The following is a 4,755-nucleotide window of genomic DNA, read 5'->3' on the forward strand; positions in this document are numbered from 1 at the left end:
AGAGAGAGAGAGAGAGAGAGAGAGAGAGAGAGAGAGAGAGAGAGAGACAGACAGACAGACAGACAGACAGACAGTGAAAGTGAAAGTGTTGAGTGGGAGGAGAGAGAGCTATGGTTTTATCAGTATGAGAGAATTCTTCACATTAATGAAACTTGGAGTGCTTTCTTCCCTCCACAATGCAAGACTCCTTCCATCTGTGCAGACCAACAACTCAGCTGTAATTTACAATCTTAGACAATTAACTAGGCCACTGAAAAGTTAGATGAATTGCTGCAGATGTCACAGAGAACTGGTATGTCTCTGAAGGAGGACTTGAAATGATGTATTTCTGACTCCTTATTTTGTCCTGGTTTCAGGTTCACCAAGCCACTCCCTGGTCATTTCCATGCTGTGCCACCTGCATCTGGGGCCTCCACCTCTTAATGGAACTCAAGCTCTCTCCCCTGTTGAATGTGAGCCTGAGCCTGAGTCTTATTTTACCCTGGTCTTAGGACCACCAAGCTGGTCATTTATGTGCCAAAAAACTTACTGGGATGGGAGGGGACCAGACAAATGATGTCATTGGTACAGGGAATGAATGCCTGATAAGCAAATTCCCTCTACCAGTGCAGATCAGCACTTTTCCTGTAACTTTTAGTCTTAAAGAGTTTCAGGGCTGTAGAAAGGGGGGGGGGGGGGAGAGTGGAGAGGAGAAATCAAGAAGTTACATAACTTATCCAGGGTCACACAGCCATTGTGTGCCAGAGATAGGACTGGAACTGAACTCTTCTTGGTTCTAGGGCCATTTTACCACTTTGCCTCTCTTAAGAAGTTTATTATTATTACTATTGTTTTGTTATTGTTATCATAGCGTATAATAAGAAACATCTGAATCTTTTGAACCTTGATCTAGGATTTCAGAAAAAAGTTTGTTTTTTCAACTTTTTGGAAAAGCCAGCAGGACCTAGAGTTGAACCTTGTACAAAGTAAGGACTCAGTGTCAGATGAGTAAAGATAGAAAAAAAAAGAAAATGACAATTTTTGGAGGATCTGGGATAGAAGTGACAGGCACAGAGATCAGAGACTGTAGCAAAAAGTAGAGAAAAAAAGCAAGAACAGATGTTAAGATGGAATAATGAGAAATTTAGGTGCAGAAGACAGGTAGTCAGAAAAGGGGAAGGAGAAAAGGAATATAATGAAAAAAAACTGAATCACACTTAGTTCTCAAGCATTTTAATAAAATATACAGATCAGAATGAAGGTCAGAAAGAACCACAAAGAAGCAGGACAGCTATGAAACTTATATGTTGAATTTATCGTACATTTAAAAGAACATCTGTATATAATATATTATGATATAATACATTTTATATCATAATATATTATATATAATAATATAATATATATTATAACATGTATAATATGTTATATATAATGTACATAATATATGTCTGAAGACTTGCGATTTCATGTGCAATGCTTTTTCTGCTCTGTTCTCTATTTAGAGACGCTCCCTTTATTTAGTATTTGTTAATTGGGAACTCAGCAAATGTTTGTTGCTCTTGAGGAGGAGGTTGACATTATACAGTGCAGCATTTGCAATGCTAACAATTTGCCCAGAATTTCTAAAGGCTCAGTGATTTGGACCAATTTCCTGCTTAACTGACTGTAAACAATATAACCAGTGTATATGTGTCAAAGCATAATCTTTGGCTATTCAGTTCCTAGCAAATATTTAGGAAAGGCAGATGAATGAACAATTTTCCGGTCATCCACAGAAATCTGTCCATCAAAGGTCATTCACTTTGGATAAGTTAGCTATCTTTTGGAAAATTCTGCAGTTTGTGGATATAATTTTGCTACCAAATGTTTTATTCCTCTTTTGAAGCTACAAAGGCTGATTCCTGGCAAGTAAGAAAAATAATATTTGGCAAGGGTGCCATCTTGTGGAAGTTTTAAAATTTTGTAAACCACTTTTTTTTTTAACATAAAGTTTCTTCTCCCTGTATTTCTGTTTTCTTAATTGCTTTTGTAATAATTTTCTTAAATAAGTAAAAGGCCAAGAATGTAGAATTATTTTATTTATAGAAAAAGATTACAATAGCATTATCCAGCAAAAGAGCTTTGGATAAGGAGTCTAGAAACTTGGGTTTTAGTCCTACTATACTAACCAATCATCTAACTTCGGTAAGTTTCTTAAATGCTTTCTGTGCCTAGCTCTCCTTATCTACAAAACAATGGATATATACTAATTGGTCTCTGAACTGCCTTTCAGCTCAGATGTTCTGTGACTCTAATAAAAAACAAAAGCTGCCTTAACCAAAAACTGCCTGACCTTGTCAATAAATTCTTTTGGGGGTGGCTAGGTGGCGCAGTAAATAGGGCACCGGCCCTGGAGTCTGGAGGATTTGAGTTCAAATATGACCACATACACTTAAAACAAAACTAGTTGTGTGACCTTGGGCAAGTCACTTAACTCCAATTGCCCTGCCTTCCTCCCTCCAAAAATTAAAAAAAAAATCTTTTGCCATGGTAACCCATAAAACAAAGAAAACTACAAAACGGATCTCAGTTCCTCTATAATGACAATGGCAGAGTAATAGAATATGGAACAGAGGGTTCGATGACTCACACAGGTTTTTGACCATCTATGAAAATTAATCTGACTGGTGGTACTCTTAACGTGAGAGGCTTGTCTAATGACCAAAAAGTTCATATGCTGATGAAGTTTTCTATGAGCCTGTGTTCTCATGTGTAAAATGGTGAGAATAGTGGTATAACATACCTCACATACTTGTGAGGATCAAAAGTGATAATCTGAGAAATGTGTATAGTAAGTTGTAGACTGCTGGTTGGATTTTAAAAATGATGGAGTGGTAGTTGATTAAACCTAGTTCCACCTCTAAATAACAATAAATGTGCTAAAGAAAGTTTAAAAAAATAGCATCAATAACAGAAAGGTGGGGAAAAGAAAGAAATCCTCAAAGAAGTCTTGCAGGAAAACTAAAAGGAAGACCAAAGAAATGAGCAACAAAGAAGAGGTCTTAATACAAGGAGTAAAGAAATCTACAGGGTAAAACCAAGTGAGGAGAAATCTCTGGAAGGAAAGAGCAAAACTGCAGCAATAACAACTAACTATCCAGAAGAAAGAAGAGACATATGGAGAGACTTCTGGGGAGGGACAAACTAGCATCTATAAAATTGGATGTTGTAGATAGAAGGGATTATTATGTAGGTATAGATTCTAATGGTGCACTAGTAAATGTTTAACAACTGGCTCTTAGGGAAAAAAAAACCCAACAACTGTGTGGCACAACATACTTTTAATCCGCATTATTGTCATTTTCTCTATCACTTTTTAAAGTTTAGACAATCAACAAAGCAATAAATCAAGGCCTGATTTGTAGGGTTTGCTTTCTTATGAGGTGTAAATACACTGAAAATTTAACAGTCAGCTGATGCTAGTGGCTGTAGCTCACCACTGGTTAGACTGTTAACTAAGGTCAACAATATAATTATAGCCTGATTGTTAAATCAATGGACCTCATACTTTTTGGTCTCAGGATCCATTACCAATCCTAAAACTTATTGAAGACCCCCACCCAAAGGATTTTTGTTTATTTGGCTCATATCTATCAATATTTACCATATTGGAAGTTAAAGTGTCATAGTATTATTACTTTTTTTTTTGGCAAAGCAATTGGGGTTAAGTATCTTGCCCAAAGTCACACAGCTAGTAAATATGTCAAGTGACTGAAGTCAAATTTGAACTCAGGTCCTCCTGACTCCAGGGCTGGTGCTCTATTCACTATACCACCTAGCTTCCCCATCATAGTAATTACTCTGGAAATAATTTTGACCTCAGGGACTCCCCAAAAGGGTTTGGGGACCCCAGGGAGTCCCTGAGACACATTTTGTAAACCTCCAAGGACTAGAGCCTTTGATGTTCCTTCCAACTCTTGAGCTTTTCACTGCTTCCTGGAGTTGAGGAAGGGGCACTAGCTTTGTAAACTACCAATTGTTATGGGTAAGAGTCATTATCATTAGCAGTAGTTAAGGGAGGGGGGGCCACTCCTGAGATTATCAGAAGTAAAATGGTTACCAAAACAACAAGCAAACTGGCTTCCATTTGTAGTTGATTTACATGTTGCAACCAGCTCACAGCAGTTGACGTGCCCTATGGCAATGCATGTGTAGAAGCATGCCTCCTGTACTACAGGGAATCCACAGTGCTAACTAAAAACCAACCTAAGATCTGGAACAGATCCTTTTAGTAATCACAATGAAAACTCCTTGTTTCTGGCTCAAAGCTTGAGAAAAAATTCTTCAACTTGTTTATTGGAATCATCATATTTACTTCTCAACCTTTTGTTCATGACTGACACTTGCTCAGTTTCCTACTTCCGCAGAGATACTGTTTATTCTCCAGTTTATCTTGTTGACATCTCTTTAAGAATGACAAGGGCTTTAATCCTTGAGATCTTTGGAATTTACCTTTGAACTACTGTGTTTCCCCGATAATAAGACCTATCCCGAAAATAAGCCCTCCCTTTACTGTGTAAGATTCCTCTAAAATAAGCCCTCCCCCGAAAATAAGCCCTATTGAGATTGCTACTGTAGTGAAGGTGATCCCCTGCGCTACATGCTACATTACGGTACCCTCTGTATGCACCGTCTCCCCCCGCCCCGTGAAACGCACGCCGCGCTCCGAGCTGCATCCAATCAGAGCTGCAGCAGTGAGCGCGTCATCCTGTTCTTCCCCAGTGATTTGCTTAT

General features: G+C 38.2%; 1 pseudogene; it reads right to left on the reverse strand.

Moving 5' to 3' along the window:
- The window catches only part of LOC138155128 (THO complex subunit 7 homolog pseudogene), a 3,204-nt pseudogene extending 2,642 nt beyond the window's left edge, over window positions 1-562 (reverse strand).
- Window positions 563-4,755: the final 4,193 nt, after the last annotated feature.

Source organism: Petaurus breviceps, unplaced genomic scaffold (assembly GCF_028583685.1).
Source record: "Petaurus breviceps papuanus isolate PSGF00001 unplaced genomic scaffold, PetGlider_PUasm1.0 91133, whole genome shotgun sequence".
NCBI classification, from domain to species: Eukaryota; Metazoa; Chordata; class Mammalia; order Diprotodontia; family Petauridae; genus Petaurus; species Petaurus breviceps.